Below are 19,708 nucleotides of genomic sequence, written 5' to 3'. Positions count from 1 at the left end.
TTAATGGGGACCCGCTGGTAGTGGATGGTATACAAAATAAAGAGGAAGTTAAGGTACTGGGTGTTGTTTTCGCCAATTCGGTGCGACGAATGGTAAAATTAAATTGGGATGCTTTAATCGCAAAAACTTCACAGATGATATGGATGCACAACATGCGCTCCCTAAATCTTCAACAGAAAGTGATACTACTAAATACCTTTATCACAGCGAAGGTGTGGTATCTAGCATCTGTCCTCCCGCCACAATGTGCCCACACGGCAAAATTGACCGCAACTATGGGAAACTTTCTGTTTCGTGGGCTCTCAGCTCGTATCCCAATGCAGCAACTAGCGCGCAGTATAGAGCAGGGTGGGCTCAAACTGCAGCTACCGGCAATAAAATGCAAAGCCCTTTTCATTAATCGCCATCTACAGGAAATCGATTCTCTTCCATTCTATCAATCCTACCTCGATCAAAATATTCCTGCCCCCGCCGAAATCCCATGTCTCAAACTCCTTTCGCAACAAGTTCCTCTGCTTCCACACCATCTCCAACAATCCCCCTCTAGCGATCAAATTCATCGTTTCTATCTGGAACAAATAGCGCCACCAAGAGTGGAAGAAAATCAACCCGGCATCGCGTGGAGGAAAATATGGACGAATATCGCATCCAAAAAGTTACTATCAAGTGAGCGCAGCGATCTCTACCAGCTGGTTAATGAGAAAACAGAACATCGCAGACTAATGCACATCATCGGCCGAGCAAACAACGCAAACTGCCAATACTGTCAGGCGAACGTCGAAACAATGCAGCATAAATTCAGCGAATGTCCTAGAGTAGTGGCAGCATGGGCATACTTTCAGCGACACATTACTATGGTGCTCGACGGGTGGCGAAGACTGTCATTCAGTGAACTGACTAGACCAGTTTTGGACAATATTTCAACAGCCAAAAGAACCGAAATACTTAAAAAGTTCATAAAATTTATAAGATTTATAAATGCCAATGTAAATAGTAGATTAAGTGTTGATGAACTGATGTTTATGATTAATTTAGATGACTGAATATTATTTTAAAATAAGCTAAACACGAAATAAACTATATACAAAAAAAAAAAAAAAAATGACATGAAATTTTTTTTGGCACTATTTTGTTAGCCTCACTTGAAGTTTTGTCTGATGGTTGCTAGTATACCAACCTAACAATATTCGAGTAAATCCTTTATTGAGTAAATCTGTTTTATGTTATCGATGCGAAACATGCAAAATAAAATTGAAATTTGAATTGTGTGACCCGATTATGGGAAACGAGCCAAGGTTTTCATTGTCTACACTGCATCAGCCGTAAATACACCAGGAGGCTGATAAAAACGGGTCTTTACTGTACTGCTATCATTTATTTCCAGCAACACATGGATTGTCTCTACCATCACAATATTATCCCTTTGATTTCATTACTCATTATATGCACTATATTGTTTTATGTTGCTCATTACCAAAATTAAATTCATGGTATACGTTATATTAATTGCTTGTTGTTATATAATATGATTGCATGTTGTTATATTATTATGAATCATAATTTCTATTACATACAATATCCTGATAACATGTAATGCTGTAAATACACTATATAACAATTGAATACTGGGAAGGGATGGGAGCAACAGGGTATCATACGAATTGAGGACTGGACGAGGGAACGTGGATAGCCAGCCCAAGTCACTTGAAGGAAACTTGTTTTCTTCAAAAGGTCTTATATGAGTTTGACGCACCCTTCTCAAAACAAACCATCAGGTGGGTAAAGCATGTATAGCGAAATTGTTTACCTTTTGACTGAAATATTATTGTTGGAAGGGACTCTTTTCCTCCTTTTTCCCCTGCGGGGTGTGCGTAAGTGTCACTGCTTACGGGCCCGTCCAACCCTTTTTGATTTCCCTTTAGTAACAGCAATAATGTGAAGGTTTCACGATAAACTATTTTGGGGCTACTGTAAGTCTACCCGCATTCACTGGAAAAACCTTGAGCTGATGGTGGCTTCAAATCACATCACATCACATCACATTTTGTCAACTTGTTGCCGATATGTTTCTGAACATAGAACTTTAACGTGTTGGATAGTTGAAAGTTGGCCGATGATGTACAGTACTTTGTAGTGACATAATATGCACAAAAGAAAATAAATTGAATAGGCGCTCGTCGAGTTAGAGGTGGCTGAACCATCGGTTGTAATTGGTGCCATGATAGTTATTTCTCGACAAAAATATGATTACTGGTTAAAACCCAACTGTCAAAATTCTTTTTGAAAGGAAATTCCGGACAAACCGTCGCTGGATAAACACAGTTCATAGCAGTTAATGGAAGAGAACATTTTTCTCTTTTGTTTGCTGCCAACATCTGTGATTGGCGAGTAACGGTTTGTCCGGAATTTCCTTTTAAAGAGAATTTTGACAGTTGGCTTTAAAGCCGGAATTATATGTTTGTCGAGATTTCAAACTTTGATTAAAAAATTGGTTAAAATATTTCAATTTGAATTTAAAATGAACTGTGAGTGTCATTCTAATTGAACATGATACCATGACGTGGGGGAGAACATTTATTTTCGTTTCAAGTGAATTTTCACAAGTTTGAAATAAAGATCAATTATCAATGAAGGCCTGCGAATTAAAATTATACACGTTTTTCAGCGAAGTTTAAATAAAAAGTAAACAAAGATCAAACAAAAAATTAAACTTTGACAGAATGATCATTTATATTCACGAGTGTTATATTTATTTTTTTGGCAGATATAATATAGATATATTTCTATAATGCATCAATGCAAATTGGAACGATTTTATTTGCTAACAAAATTTCTATGATTTTATGAATAAAATAATAAGTACATTAAAACATAAATGAGAGTTTAAAACATCCTAGCAATATATTTTTACCAACACCCTGTAACTATTTGTGCCGTTTATACGCAATTTTGCTTCAAACTAACTTATGATCATTACAACAACTGACAGAATCTTATACCTGTTTAATTATTTCTATAGAGTAAATTAATATTTTAATATGACGTATTCCATATTTATGTCGTATTCTTTTCTGATTCGCGGTTCAAGCAATGTTTTGGAATAATGTACCGGTTGTTCAGAACTATTGATGCATATGCCAAAAATCGAAATAAATATATTGATCACCGTTGTGTTCACAATAAATCTCAAAATATTTTGTGTTCAGATGTTTTATGTGATTTTATTCTTATTGGAACATTGCACATATTTAAAATCAATTATTTATTCTTAGCTTAGAGTATTTGTGGAGCTAATTTCTAAGCTGTTAACATTCTGATTCAATTTGCTAACCACGAGTGTAGGAAAATTCATAAAATATTGCATTTTACGATCTATATCCAATTGTCATTTGTTTGGATCTATCCCCTAAAACAATAATTTTCTTCCGTTATTTACTTTTTTTGATGTTTGATACAATAGATATATGGGCAATAATTCGTGAAAATATGTTATCGATTTATATTAACGAATTAAATCGTCCCCCTTATTCTCTTAGCGATAAGCAAAAAGAAAAAAATCAAAACAATTCCTATTGTAGTTCTGCTTCTAATTCACAAAAACAACTTTGATCTCAATTGCTCTCAATTTATCCAAACGTGCCCTACTGTAACCCTTTGATGTGCAATTGGAATCAAGCGTGTAGAGAGAAGGAAAGAACGAGGAAATAAAAAAAAATCGGGTAGATAAACACGGTAAAAAAACTTTACCCATTTTAAGTATTCAAATTGCCCATTTCTCGACAAACATATGATTACGGCCTAAAAGCCAACTGTCAAAATCCATTGGAATGGAAATTCAATGGGTGCTTTTTATTCATTTCACAACTACTCGATGAGATAATGTCAATGGATATACTGATCTTAATAATGAGTGAAAAGTCATTAAAAAAAATTTTAAGCGAGTTTACTTGCAAACTAAGGTTCGTAGCGGAACCTGCAAATTACCGGCTTGCATCTGAGTACGTGGCGGAAACGGAACATTTCGGCAATGCTCGTAAAAACGGTTGTTTAAACTACTGAGGATGTTGCAAAATATGCGCAAGTTTGGCATTTTTAGAGCAGCCAAAAGATCCAGCCACCAAAAATATATCCAGTTGGCAGTTTTATTTTGTTAAGTAGTTAAGTAGACAATAATGTGAAATGTATGTTATTTTATGTTTTTTTAATTCAGAAATAATTCTATTGACAGTATTTTTCATTCTGGCGCGATTTTCATGAATGGATATTTTTCACGCGTTTTGTTGTAACAGTTCTGCGAAAAATAAAGGGTAAAGCATACCCAGGTTGACGTACAAGAGCTGTATTCATTTATGGATACGAACTCTTTACCCACTTAATGGGTTATTCCACTTTTATTGAAAATGCGTAGTTTTCGACGCATTATTTGGTATTTTATTTTATTAGTGTAGTTCGACAGTGCTTGTCTTTCCTACCTGATAAACTGGCTTATATATTTACATCTTTATTGCGAGCAAAGGGAGCCATATTTATCCAGAAGAATGCCGAAGAGAGGATTGAAAATAACGAAATGTGTGCAGGAGAAACATGACAAATTTTTGCATATTTTGTCTTCTTCCGGTAACATGATGCTGCCATTTGCATTGCTGCGTTCTGATCAGCAATACACGGCTATGTTAAAAAAACTGTACAATAAAGTTAATTTAAAATTCACTGTTAATGCTATTTAATAGTCTGAATATTTCGAGAATTTTTTTATTGCTCAATAAAATGGTGAATCGACATCTTGTTGAATGGGATTTATAACATAAGTATTGTATCAAATAAAATTTTTTTTTTTCGAGCAATTTCATCACAAGATGGCGGCTCTGCAGCATTTTCACCTCATGAGCGTTTTTTGGAAGGGGTCCATGGTCGGAAATCTATCTCCCGTTATTTTTTACCTAGCGCCAAAAACTAAAGTTTTTCTGATTCCTTATGTCAATAGCGATGTACGTAGGATTTTTTCGATATTTCGATTTTAAGCGGCCATTTCGCTTAAAATCAGTGCAGTTTTGAGTGATAAAACGTAGAAAATGTCATAAAAATCTACACCAAATCAATAAAAAGGTAAGCAATAGAAAATTTAATCCTGCGTACGTGACTGGAGAAATTAATTTTGAATATACTGTGAAAATTTCAAAGCGACCAAAAATCATTTGTTCGAGTTACATTTCCGGCCAGTGGTTTCGAGAAAAACGCGGGTAAAGTTTGCAGTACACATGGGTTATACATAAGAAGCGTTGCGGCAAAATTGAAAATTTCTCGACAAACGTTTGATTACGGCGTAAAAGCCAACTGTCAAAATTCTCTTTGAAAGGAAATTCCGGACAAACCGTTACTGGCTGAATACAGTTCACACCAGTTAATGAAAGAGAAAACTTTTCTCTTGCGTTTACTACCAACGTTTGTGCTTGGTGAGTAACGGTTTGTCCAGAATTTGCTCTCAAAGTGAATTTTGACAGTTGGCTTATACGCCGTAATCATATGTTTGTCAAGATTTGTATATTTTTGAATCGTTTTCGTTCTCCATATTTTGGGATATCATATTTTACATCCTAAAGCACATTTTAGACTAATAAATAAAAAATCGATTGTTTTAAAATTTTACAGTGGAGTAACCGCTTAAACAATTTATTATTTAAGATCCATAATTGACTAAAACGTTATTTTGCTAATAATGGTGCATACTATCGAGAACGTTATAGAGTTGTAATGTTAGGCGCTAGCCACTCCAAGGGCTTGAAGAGCTTCTCTAACATTACACTTAGTAGTCAGTTCAGCCAAATCTGACTGATCCAAATTAAATCAAATGCTTATAGAAAAAGAGTGGAAGCTTACATCTTTTGAAAAGTTTGTATCAGTTGCTGTTCTGCAACACATGAAAAATGCCAGAAAAATTATTTATTTGCTTCAGATAATTATGTCGTCCATGGAATGGAAACCTGAAATTTTAGCCTGGTGGGGCTTATTATACCATCCTACCCAACTAGTCTATTAACCATGCATATAGAATTTGGCAGACCTACTTTGCTGAAAATGAAGTAATTCAAATTATCAGCACGACTACCCAATCAAGCCTGAAATACCAAAAGTTCAGTAATTTTAATTAATAAAAATTATAATTAGTTATTTCCTATAGTCTGCCATCTGTCTGATAATGAATTGACAATTATAAATTTACAAATTGAACCTGATACTGGATGCAGACAAAATTTCTTGGACCAATCGTTCTGAATTTTGCACAGTTCTTCTTCTTCACATCATTGCCCAGGCAACTACAAGAGATTTTTGCAAACTGCTAAATATTATTACAATAACATGTTAATCGTTGTTTTAGCAATAATCGGACTTTGGTTTCAAAGTACTACGAAAAAATCGAAAATCGACCAAAAAATAAAAGCTTCCTTGACTACTTGTGAAATGCTGTGAAAAACAACTGTGCAAATGTCTCAACGTTTGGTCCAGTAGATTTTGAGTTATGGTGTACAGTTTTCGATGTGGCGTCAGACTCAAAAGACAATCTTTGCATCGAAAAAAATTAAAGTATCCAATTTTTTGCCGATTATACCTTACACAACCCCCCTTAAGTTCCGAAACGATTTAAGCGATTTTTCCGTATTCAACTTTTTGCGTAATTTTGCCAAGTCATCTGTTTAGTCTCAGCTTTCACAGCTCTTTCATACCCTGAGCATATCTGTTCTATCATGAAGAATTAAACGAAAATTTGTACTACAGCGGAAATGCAAATCGTTCAAGATATGCTAGAAAATTATAAATTACGAAACAATACAAATAAGCTCCGACAACATTTAAATAACGATCAAAATGATAATATTTGTAACAGTTTGTTTGCCGTCATATTTAAAAGTTTTACTTAGGCTATATGGCATGGCTTCATTTACAGTTTTTTATTCAATCTTAGTTTTGAACTCTTTCGAAAGCAGTAAAAATATAAATAAACTTCCACTTGCTTAAGTTGTTCTTTGAGAGAAGATAAACCTAGAAAAGGGAACAAATTGTGATTATATATTCTTTTCCTCGTGTTAAAATGACTAAAAAATGTGAGCAAATTAAACTTCACTCATTTTGATAGCCATAACGCCATAACGAACGAAAACAATTTTCATCTCTGAATCCAATTATAAAATTTCGTTCGACAGTTTTTTTTCAATATGATTCGACTTCTGCTAACCTTCAATATAACTCTTCGATGTGGCATTTTGAAATGAGCGTGTAGCACCTTCTAGATATAGGACGATAGAGAATATTTAAAAAAATGCATTTAAAATTCGATTACACCTGTTTTTCGTACGGGATAAAACTTGCTTACTTGCACTCATATGATTTTTGTGCAACATGGGCCATAATATTGCACATAAAGTTCGAAAAGTTGATTCAAATTATTGAGATGTATGCAAGAGGAACATGGCGGCCTTTTACACTGTTTTCATTTGGCTTCAGGATGCAGCCATTTCTGTAATTACAGGTACTAACGTCTTAGGCCGGACTAAACTCGGGCCTAAAATCAAAGATAGTACCGTGCGGCGGTACCAACTAGATTCAAGCTTACCGCTATTAGTTTGTTAACTGAATTAAGTTTTCTCTTCGGATTCAACCACACAAGATTTAGTAATTTTTCAAATGTATGCTTCTTAGAATCATGGGCAGCTGCTGCATCGTGAACTGAGAGACCTTTTGTTCCTGTTCCATGACATATAAACCTCAAAACAAAATTATTAACGCGATATTTGTCATGAAATGGGATTATTTTGTTCGCAATTTGCCTTTAAAATGAAAATGTAGATAAAAACCGTCAAACATTTTGTAAATACATGTAGGGTGATGAGCCTATTTGCACCATACTAAGCAAAGTGTCTCACTAGTTCGGTAATTTCTTGCCTTATAATCAATTGAATGCATAAAAATGGACATCAACCGCTTTGCTTCGTTGTTAAGGACCAATATATTAACACAAATGCATTGAAATCAATAAAATTCTCGTGTTTGAGCACAATGAAAACTCTTATCGAGTGCCCCTATTGTTGCGCTACTGTTTGACTCAATGCGTTGAACAAAGATGGCAGACACTGCTCTAACCAACGGCTTCAAATGGGTAGGGTGATAATATAAATATGGCGCAAATAGGCTCATCACCCTATTTGAAAGAATTGTAACAAATATTTAATTTTTTTTTCATCCCCCGGTCGCGTTGGGAAGGTGGGGGGGTCAGAAATGCTACGTTATTTACAAGGGGGAGGTTAGAGTGCTACGAGGGGGGAGGGAGGGGTCGAAAAACGCCGAAAAAAGCTACGTCATTTGTGTACGGCCCCTAACATGTTCGTATTAAGGATGAACAGAGAAAGAGCAAACAGCGAAAACGAAAAATGCAGTTTTTTGCACATGGTGTGCAAGAAAACTGATCTTAGAGTTAGATCTTCATAAAAATTAATCAGCATTACTGTAACAACATTCTACATAAGCTGATTAATTTTTATGAAGATCTAACACACGGTGTGGAAAAAACTGCTTTTTTCGTTTTCGATTTTTGTCCATTCTCTGTCCCACCTTAAAATCATCAGTTAGTACTATTTTATCATAGAAAGCTCCATACTGAGATAATTTTTCGTGAGCGGCAACGTATACCAGTTTTAAAGTTCGAAAAAAATTGTTCGAAACAATAAATGAAAACGCTCTGCCTGAGTTGTTTCCAATTTAATTCCACTTTTAAATTTATGGAAATTCATGACGGTTTTCATGACTGATCTTAAGGTCTAATATCTGTTTTAGTTGTGGTTGGTGGTAGAGATGGTCGGGTTTCAATTTTTTCGAACCCGAACCCGACGCGAACCCGAGAGCTTGAAAATTGAAAAACACGAACCCGATCGAGCCCGAAATATTAAAATTTAAAAAAACCGGAACCCGACCCGAGCCCGAACATTTTAACCCTCTAGTGCCCAAATTTTTATTTGGCTTGAAAAAACTTTTGTAGGTGGGTTTCGTGATGAGAAAAACGAAAATAATGTTGATGATTCATGTAAGCAATGGATATTTCTTTAAAGCCTTAAAATAAGTAGGCCGCCTAGAGGCAGTGTTGGGCACCTGGGCGAATAAAAAGCAAAAACTTTTTTTCTTCTAGTTACTTCAACATAAACGAATTCAGATGGTTTATATTTTTGACTCCATCAGAACGCAAATCACCCAAGCTAAGGAGTACTTCTCTAGTGCTTTGGTTGTTTAATTTTTGACTTCTAATTTATAGTAGGGGAGACCAGTATCTGCGATGGTTTCAGCTATCATGTTTTATGTTTTAATTTAAGAAAATCGTGTAAAAGAGAATTTTCGAGATTCTTCAGGTGAAATTCCGAAGTAAACAAACAAAAAAGAACATTTTTTGTGGTTGCGTATATTGTATATACGGCCACGGAAAATTCTCTTTTCGCGCTATCGAAAAATCTAGTCATTCGTAGAACAGCTTTGAACTAGCTGAATAAAAGCGCTAAAATTTAAAATCTTCACCTAGGGTAATGAGCCTATTTTCGCCCTAACCATGGGAAGCCGGTGGTTAGAGCAGCGTTAGCCATCTTTGTTCAACGCATTGAAAAGCAAAGATATTTGTGCCAATTCATACGCATTTCATCAATTGTATTCAGAGTAATTAATGAAATGGGGAGGCACCCTCCCTAATAAGACTAAAATGGGCTCTGCACACTAATATGATCGAACACTTAACGCTTAACGTGAACGAAACAAAATGTACACAGAAAAAAATATTTTGTGATTTTAAGTTTATTTTCATGCATATATTAGGAGCATGAATATAAATGTAAAATGTAAGTTCCACCACAAATACACACGACTTGTCGTGCTTTCTTTAACGAATTTTATTATAATTTTACACGTGGATTGAAAATTACAGTTTTTCTTAGATGGAAAACCAATGCACTTCAATGTATTTTTACTACTGTAAAATGAATGACATGTAATATTATACGAATGAAAGTGAAAAATTGTATGCTTTTTGATGCTGAATTGATTTTAACGTAATTTTCAATAAATTTTTTGATTCAATCGTTGTATGTTTACATTCGTATTGATTTACATGTCGTTTAAATTTCATTATTTTTTGGTGTGTAATGCAACATAAGTACATGGGAGAATGTATTACACAGTACTTGAATGCAGGACTATAAACAGCGCCATATGTCGAATACAAAAGGAGAAAAAAAGATTCCGCCAACTTACCCCAGACTCCCCTAAATATAATTGAATGATAAGGACATCCATATTCTAACAGCAGCATTCACCCAATGATTTTAAAACGTGCTTCTTTTCAGCTAAAATTGCACATAAAGTTAGTTTCGGTACGATAAGTAATCACAAAAGACTGAATTTTTATTCGCCCAGGTGCCCAACACCGCCTTTAGGCGGGCAAAACGTTTTACCAAAAAAGCAAAACTTCCGAATTATTCCACTAAACCAATTCACATCTACAGTAAAATGCTACTAACAGGCTACTCAAAAATATTTTTTTAGTTATTAAAATTTCCAAAAATAGTTAAAATTTGTTTAATGGAGATTACCACTAAACACAAAATAGTTTTTTTTCCACGTTTTCATCGAATTTTCAACTTTGAGCTTCAATTGCCTTTAACAGAAAGCTACGATTATTCAAACAATGTGTGTGTGTGTATGAAAGGTGTGAACGTTAGGAAGAAATACTAGTGCGGATGACAACATACAATCATGTTTTAGTAGTTTTATTTATATTATTTTAAAGAGACCGCCTAGAGGCGGTGTTGGGAACTAGAGGGTTAAAATCGCAAAACCCGAACCCGTAAATGAAAGTTTTGTAAAACCCGAGACCGACCCGAACCCGATAATTTCAAAGTTTAAAAACCCGAACCCGACACGAACCAGAAAATTTATAATTCGAGAAATCCGATCTAAACCTTGTTAATACGGAGAATCAACCAAAGATCCCGAAGATTTTTAAATTTAGGCACCCGAACTGGATCCAAGGCTCATCCAAAAGAATCATCCAAAATTATTATTGAATCACTCGAACCTGAAGTAGCACCATACGAGTCCAGTTACATCTGTTTATGGCAAAACAAATTAATGGCGAACGGAATTGGCATTTATATTTACTATTATTAAACGTCGCATTTGTAATGTTTTAAGAAACTTATAAATCGTCGTTACCTCTACCGGAAAGTAAAATAAATCGGCGATTAACGCATGGGGAAACAAGAGGCATAATGATGACAGATTAAAACAACCTTGCCCATCGTACTTAACCAAAATTTCTAATTTTTGTTTATCGAAAACCATTCCTGCAAGAGTAGCTTTGTATAATTTATTACATGTATATTTTATTAAATAAGGCACTGTCAATTGGCAAATCGTATTCGATAGTTTACGCGACGCCACCCGCGTTACTGATTGGAATGGTCGTACTTAAACTTGTGTCGAAGGGTGTCAATCAAGATTCTCCGACGCGTTCTTGATGTCATTAGCTAATACGGTATGCGCGCCAGTAGAGATACTTCGACTCCAATGAAGTTCTCGGAACGACTCCAAACTTCTACAAATCCGCTCATGGCTTCTGTACACACAATATTTTTACGACAGATTCATTAAAATAGTAGAGCTATTTTACACTTTTCGACACAAGTTTAAGCACGACCGTATCAATCAGTAACGCGGGCGGCGTCGCGTAAACTATCGAATACGATTTTACAATTGACAGTGCCCTATTTAATAAATTATACATGTAATAAATTATACAAAGCCACTCTTGCAGGAATGGTTTTCGATAAACAAAAATTAGAAAGTTTGGTTAAGTACGTTTTAATCTGTCATCATTATGCCTCTTGTTTCCCCATGCGTTAGTCGCCGATTTATTTTACTTTCCGGTTGATATAACGACGATTTATAAGTTTCATGAAACATTACAAATGCGACGTTTAATAATAGTAAATATTCCTCTCGTCAGTAATTCGTTTTGCCATAGGCAGATGTAAATGGACTCGTATGGTGCTACTTCAGGTTCGAAGGAATCCGGATCATGCAACGGCCTAGCCCAGGTACGATGTGACAGAAAGTGCTTGTTTCATATATGTACCACTGAATTGATAGTGGCGCTAGTATACCATTACCACATGAGCGCCATCGTTGATAGATTGTCCCTACTTCCCGTAGATTTCTACTTGCTTGAACCAATATATTTTCCGTCAAATTTACTTTGACTTGGTTTATTGATAATTATCATGAAAAATAAATCGCATAGAGATTGCTTGAATGCTCTCTCATGAGAACTCGTTTAAAAATAAAATTATTCGGGAAGTTTGCGAACTTGAAGAAAAGAAATTTTATGCGTGATTAGCCCTCTGGAAGTCGCGCAAATGGCCAACTGAACGAGCAACAGCTGGTGCGCTAAGACGATTTCGTTAGATGTTCAGAACAGCGTGCACTCAGTGTACTAGCGCGAAGGTTACAAAATACAGTAGTTGAGCATCAGAAAATTAACGAATTCTAGCAATTCAAAGGTTAAATTTAATTCGGTTATATGTGTCATCCATTCATATCACGAAGTAAAGGACAGTAAATAAAGTTAATACTACAAAAAGAGGGTGTTGTGTATGAACGTAAACAGCGTCAAGAAATGGTTGAGTGTAATATATTCAAAACCTAAACCCGACCCGAGTCCGAAAATTACAAATTCGAAAACCTCAAACCCGACCCGAACCCGAAAGTTTAAAATTTTAAAAACCCGGACCTGACCCGAATCTCCAATAAATTCAAATTTGAAAACCCGGACCCGACCCGAACCCGAGAAGTGTAAATTTACAAAACCCGAACCTGACCCGAAACCCGTCGGGTCCGGGTTTCGGGTCCAAAAATCCGAACCCGACCATCTCTAGTTGGTGGTTAAAGGAGCCATAAAAAATCAAGGTGGATAAACAATGCACCAAGCTGCATTCTTGTACAATTAACAATTTTACCGCAAATTCTTTTAATTCAAGAATCGCATCGTTTAAGCTTAGTATCTAGTTGCGTAGACATTTGATTAGGGATCATTCATAAATTACGTAACGCGAAAATTGCCCAAAATTGACTCCCACTCCCCCATGAAACAAATTGTCACAAATTTCTCTACAATTACGTAACAAATTCTTCGAAATATTTTTTTGTTCAGTAATAATATGTTACATTACGATCTAGCTTACTCTCCCTCCCCCGTATGTCACAACATGTAACAACTTGTCATACCCCCCCCCCCCCCTAAACGCGTTACGTAATTTATGAATGGTCCCTTAGATTATTGTTGCGTAGTGGTTTAGCATAGAAGTAACCCGGTCAAACCATTCGGAATTTGATTCGGAATCCTGAATGGAACCAGTATGGATTCCAGCTCAAATGCAACAACCGATTCTGAAACCGATTGAGTCGGAATCGGTTGTTGCATTTGAGTTGGAAACCATACTGACCCCATTCAGAAATCCGAACCGGTTCCGGAATGAGTTTAACTGGGAACCAGAGTGGAAAGTCGATGAATTGGTGTTTTCACCCATTCTGGCACGATCTTATGAAATAGATTTCTTCTGACTATTCTACAGCTTAGAGGAAACAACCCAGTTAAGCTCAACCGGAAATGAACCGGAATTCTGACTGGTTACAGTACGTATTCTGGCTCCAGTGGCACAACCGATTCTAGTTAGAATCGGTTGTGTCACTGGAGTCGGAATACGAACTGAAACAAGCCAGAATTCCAGTTTATTTCCGGCTGAACTTTACTGGGAAACTCCCCAAGTAGGATGTGTGGCTTGACTTAGAGTCTGTGGTATTATAAAGTCCCGTTCCGCTTGGAAGAAAAACGGGCAGCCAGCAAAAATCCGTCAGGATTCCGGCAGCTGTCAAAATTATCAAAATGGCGCTGCCTGAATTCAGCTATACTCCTTCCAGTTATGGCAGGCAGATTCGCCTCACCGGTTCTGTTTTGTTTATCGTTGTTTCATTTTCGCCATATTTATATTTTTCCAAGAAGGATAGTTTTGGCAGATGAAAAAATAGGAAGAAACAAAGATTTTGGTTTCAAACAAGGTAAGTAATATGGATTCCATGTCTCCAGACATGTTCTTATTATAAATTTACATAAAATTTAAAAAAAAAATTAGGAAAAAATACAAGCAAAACCTGAAGCGGTGCAAAACTAGTCCTGCCGGTGCGTGCCTGGCAGAAATCCGGCAGAAAAAACCGTTAATAACCGTAAGGCGAAAAATTCTGCCAGAAACGGTTGTTGCATTTGAGCCGGCCGGCTGGGCAGCGCTCTGCCAGCCAGACCCCCAGAAATTCTGCCAGAGTTTTTATTTCGCTGCCGGCTATCTGGGGGGAATCCTGCCAGGCACGTCCGAGCGGGACGTACAGAGGAATGCGCAACACTGCCTAAAATGACGCCTCTTCTTTGTTCCCGGCACCCACAGTTTATTTGCGGTAAATTTGAGTGACTTCAACCGAGTTACACAGTGGAGTGAATTGAAAACCTACTGTTTCGTGGCTCATAGCACTTTATTTATGATACTATTCCAAGCAATTTATTTTACATTGGTATAAAAAAGTATAATAAACTAAATTCAGTGTCTTGTTTAGGTGATTGAAATTTTTTGCCATATTATTTTTCTCAACACATACTTTTCTTGCATGTTCTCCGAAAGAAGAATGTTTATTTACTTTGCACGATAGGTAGCCATCTGACTGTTCGATAGGTAGATTTGGCTTCACTCTGTGCGGGCCTTTATAACATAAACAACGCCTTTGGTTTGACTCTGAGCCTTTATATTCTTGTTAAAATAATGCCGAGTTATTTCATGAGGAAAACTAAATATTTTGCGCTCCAAAAACCAGTTTTTGGGACCTTCCATATAAAATAAAGATTTCTGATTGCTCTATCACTACATCAGATGCATCGTATTGTTAAAGGAGATTGAATTGCTTTCATTTTCTGTCTCTTGTTGCAGCAGCCAGTCAACCACCACGGTGTTTTAGCACAGCCAGATTCGCTATATCGCCATCAATTTTTGTTTATAGTCCATGGACTGAACTGCTTTCATTACGAAATACCTAACTTGAAACGGTTTTTAGTGTATTGTTTTCCTCGCAAAATTATTTTGTAGATGCCATATCTTTTTTCAAAGGGAATCAATGCGTACTGATATCGAGATATTGAAATATCTGTCGTTCAAAACACAAACTGAAAATTTCAATGTTCCTCTCACCAAGAAGTCTACTCTTTGTCAAAAATTCACCGATGTTTTACACTTAAATAAAATGTCAAAATGGTTCAATACTAACCCAGAAGGATAAGTGTATATACACACATTCTGTTGCATGTCGGTATGCAATAATTATGTATACCGCTTTACGATTAATTAAACATTTTTCCCATACGTAAATGTATTAGTGATCAACAAGAAGTTTCAAAGTACGAACAGTGGCGAGATACACAGATCAGCTGTTCATTGCAAAACAGTGTCATTTGTTGGTTTATCGTAGCAACGTAATAAATCGGTATATTTTCTGTTATAAAAACTATTATCATATTATACTTACATATATAATCGTCCTAATTACATTCGTTGAACGTGGAATAACTTTCAAGGTCGTTTGAAAACAAAGATGGCGTAATCACTTTCGAAAAAACAATGTTCTACACTTCGGTATCACTATATTTCCTTTCGCTGAATGAGGTGAAAATTCTAACTGATTCAAGATACTCAAAAAAGACTATATGCCTTTCATTTATTCTAAAAATATGGTGTACGGGACAAAAAGACTTACGATATTATCTCAATTTCTGCACTTTTCGGTTGACTGCAACGAATACTTCGCAGCAAATGCGAGCGATATTGTTTTGATTTGCTGTTTACTTACTCAAGCCCACATGGTAGTGTTTGTATAAATCATCGAGACTCGTATATGAACTGACACATTAGGCTGTTCGCAACGCTCTGATGTATATTTGTTTCAAAATGACAAGCCGTCGGATAATTTGCATCTGTCAAAATACATCTGGAACACGATGTTCCCAAAGAGAATAGGGAAAGAGACGCAGAGTGAAAATCAGTCAAAACGGCAACACTCCCTTTACGATGATTTCAACACTAGAATTTGGCAACCGTTTCCAAAGGCAGCACTTTAAATGACTCCTATTATATTTTGAAAACAAACCTTTTGTCGATCGTTGGATTTGTTTATCAAACGATGTGCATTTTGAAACAAAGAGATGAAATAATTCTAAAGCTTGTTTTTACTCATACATAGACTCTAGAATGCACCTTACAATCACAATTGCACTAAATTCTGACGAAAATTCAAATTTCTTTTTTGATAGCTTTACAATACTTATCTCCTCCAACTCAGGCATGAGTAATATTTATTTACATTGCACGATTGGTCTGCTCAATAAGGTATTTTTGGCTTCACACTATTCGTCTCTTTCCCTATTCTCTTTGGATGTTCCCAATGCGATCATTTAGACACCTGATCTAAATGTTGTTAATTTGATTTTGTTATTGTTTGTCACTTATGTGACACATGTATACTTTTTTTCAATAGGTCCAATCTGCAAAAGAAAGCCTCTCTTTGTTTACTTTCTCTTCCGCGAATTACTCGGTCCCCTTTCTGATTTCCCGTCAACTGTATGCGTAATAAACTAGTAAAAACCTTGATCTTTCGCAACATACCGATAAATATTTAGAAAGTTTTAGGGTTTCGCGGTAATAATCGAAAGAGAAAGCGAAAAAAGATGGCTCTCATTTGCAGATTGGATCTAATGAAAAAAAAGTCTTCACATATTGTTTTTTCTGCTGTCAGTTGTCACACATACACTCAAGAAAATGTAAACTAAACTATAAACTATTGATTTCACACATAGATTTTTGCAATTAGCGGAGGCAGATAGACACTATTTGCTGGCACATAAACCTAATGTGTGTATTTACAAGAAATATTAATCTTACATTCATATTTCATAACTGTAAGGCGGATTAAACCCGATTCTATAGACTTATCCAGCTGCGTTGGTATTGTGCCGTTTTGACGTTTAAATTGGGAGGAAAACAAACCATTTGCACTGCGAATTGGGAGGAAAACAAACCGCTTGTTGGCTTAAGGGGAGGGCGGTAGTATAAAAATGCGAGATCTCAGTGTGTGTATTTTAAACGTCAGATATCTCAATAACAATACGCACATATAACTTATGTGTGTGCATACATAGTTTATACAGTTGACACATACACGCAGAAAAAAAAATAGTAAAAATAATCAAATTTTGGGTTTAAATAATTTTCCCGTTTGATATAGTGACAAACAAGATTCAGGTTAGATTCAATCAATACTGTTGATTGAAATTACCAACTAATTGGCTTTTCAGTAGTTTCAACAAATATTTCGTTTGAAACAACAAAATCATGATAAGTTTAACTAGGGTTACCAACCGTCCTTATTTTAAAGGACATGTCCTTATTTTCGAGGTTTTTGGAAAGCGTCCTTATTTTAATTCAAATGTCCTTATTTTTAGTCTCAAACCTTGGCATATACAGGGTGGTTCAACATGATGTTTTGTAACTGGGCATGTCACGTTATTGTAGTTTAGTATTGTTTGCCACCACAGTATGCTCACCATTTTCAAATTATTCAACTATATTTCGAAAATCAGCGATCTGTGAGAAATGTGTTTCGTGCACTCCGACCATAATATGGTCGACATAATCGGCCAACTGCCTCCACTATTCGCCATACAATCAAAGAGTAAAAGTTGCAATTCTCGTTATTGGATGATTTGCGAACAAATTGACCACATCCAGCAAGCATTGAAGAAAACAGTGGCGGTGACATTCCCAATCATCAGAAACCAGCATTACTCGCCTAATTAGTCAGATACCACTTGAAATCCGTCATCAAAAATTGGACCAGTCGAATGGATTACCTCAAGTGCCAACATGGTCAATATTTAAAAGAAATTGTTTTCAAACAATAAATGGCAAAAAATATTCTTTCGATTGACAAATAAATATTTCGCGATTTACTCAATTTTTCATATTTCTGCGAGATCAAAAAACGTCATGATGAATCACCCTGTATTAAATTATTCAGATTAACTTTATTTCAAGAGAATCAATTTCAGTTGTCAATTTCAAATACTTTCAGCGATTGTTTTTGTTAATGAATACTTTCTGCGACTCATTCCAACCAAAAGTTCTTTTACTCAGAAGTAACCAAAATTTGTTGGATAGCTCGATATGAGGTTTGGCCAAAGTTCAATATTGGCACTACACCATTTAAATTTGTCCCAGATCAACTGCTGGAAAATAAGCCAGAATTCCGACTAGATTTGGCGGGGATGTCCTTAATTTGCTCTCAGTCTATTTGGTAACCCTAGTTTAACCGAACAATCAAGTTTGAAGAAACAAAAACAAATCTTTTGTATCAACCAAAGGAGAGAACAACTCAAATTTAGTTGAAATTAAACAAAGATTCTGTTGGTTTTTAACAAAGGGATCATTTAGATCTAACAAATTTTATTTTGTTTCAACAATGTTTCTATTTAAAATGTAAACAGAAGTATTTGTTGAACTAAACCAAATACTTGCTTTCGAAAAACGCCCATTTCAGTTTGAAACAGTCATTCGCCACGTTTTAGATTCAACTAATCGTTTTTTGATTCGTTTTTATTTAAAATGTAAACAGAAGTATTTCGAAAAACGACCATGTCAGTTTGAAACAGTCATTCGCCACGTTTTAGATTCAACTAAATGTTTTGTTGATTCAAAAAGGGGTGATTCTTCTGCGTGTGTGAAGCAAATAGAATTACCGCTTGATTTTTTTTGTGTGCTAATGAAAAATATTTAAAACTAAAATAGATCGATCACAATACAGTTCTATTTTTCGAAGACTTTTTTTAGATCAGAATTAGAACAGCTCGACTATTCTGTTTAAAATTTTCCACAAATTGAAACACGAATAGAACACTGTTCTAAAAAAATTTCATTAGTATGTGTGACGACTGTCAGCAGAAAAAAACAATATGTGTCGCGAAAGTGATAAACAATGTAAAAAAAGAAAAATATTTAGAACAGGTGGCTATGTCATCGCATTGGGAACACCGTGTTCTAGATGTATTTTGACAAATCCAAATTAGGCAATCCATTAGACGTTTGTTTGACAATTCAGCGGTGGGTTCTGTCAACAAGTATACTCCTGCGAACAGAAAAACTCGTCCGACAAACAACTTTGTTAGTCCGATTCGTTTGATGTTGGATCGAATCAACGATATTGTCGGACGTCGCACCCCTCGGAGTAACGTCAGAATTAGTAAAGAAGAAATAATCAGCTGATCAGAAACGTCTCATGGATTGCCTAATTATCCGACGGCTTGTTATTTTGAAACAAATTTACATCAGAGCATTGCGAACAGCCTACCTCTACCGGTTTTTGCAGAGACTTTTCTACGGCTCATGTACGTACACGTCACATGACACAAACACTACATCACCAGCTGGTGGAAAATAATAAACAAAGACGGCAAAATCAAATGGGATTGTTTTCAACCAGGAAGCTGAAGTGTTCGTGAGACCGAGCGACAAGAACTCAAGTGCATTTTTTTGTTTTC

At 35.8% G+C, this 19,708-nt stretch overlaps 2 protein-coding genes across 6 annotated transcripts in view; one reads left to right on the top strand and one right to left on the bottom strand.

The window, feature by feature from the left end:
• LOC131683298 (transcription factor Sox-11-A) overlaps nt 1-16,046 on the bottom strand; it is a 69,296-nt gene extending 53,250 nt beyond the window's left edge. Inside the window, exons 1-2 of one of the 4 annotated variants that reach the window (XM_058965133.1) lie at nt 15,877-16,046; nt 15,649-15,776 (exon numbers count right to left, since the gene is read on the bottom strand). The gene's annotated coding sequence lies outside the window, so the exon portion shown is untranslated. Of the gene's footprint in view, nt 1-15,648 lie in introns of all 4 variants that reach the window. The other 3 variants (XM_058965132.1, XM_058965134.1, XM_058965135.1) reach the window with 3 other exon arrangements.
• LOC131683299 (cartilage-associated protein-like) overlaps nt 1-19,708 on the top strand; it is a 651,036-nt gene that overhangs the window by 9,154 nt on the left and 622,174 nt on the right. Inside the window, exon 1 of one of the 2 annotated variants that reach the window (XM_058965143.1) lies at nt 15,473-15,606. The exons of the other annotated variant lie outside the window; for it this stretch is intronic. The gene's annotated coding sequence lies outside the window, so the exon portion shown is untranslated. Of the gene's footprint in view, nt 1-15,472; nt 15,607-19,708 lie in introns of those variants that run through there. 2 annotated transcript variants of the gene reach the window in all.

The sequence above is a fragment of the Topomyia yanbarensis genome, chromosome 2, assembly GCF_030247195.1.
Source record: "Topomyia yanbarensis strain Yona2022 chromosome 2, ASM3024719v1, whole genome shotgun sequence".
Classification (NCBI taxonomy): domain Eukaryota; kingdom Metazoa; phylum Arthropoda; class Insecta; order Diptera; family Culicidae; genus Topomyia; species Topomyia yanbarensis.
The sequence above is the reverse complement of the archived record's forward strand: the minus strand, read 5'-3'. Positions and strand labels throughout refer to the sequence as shown.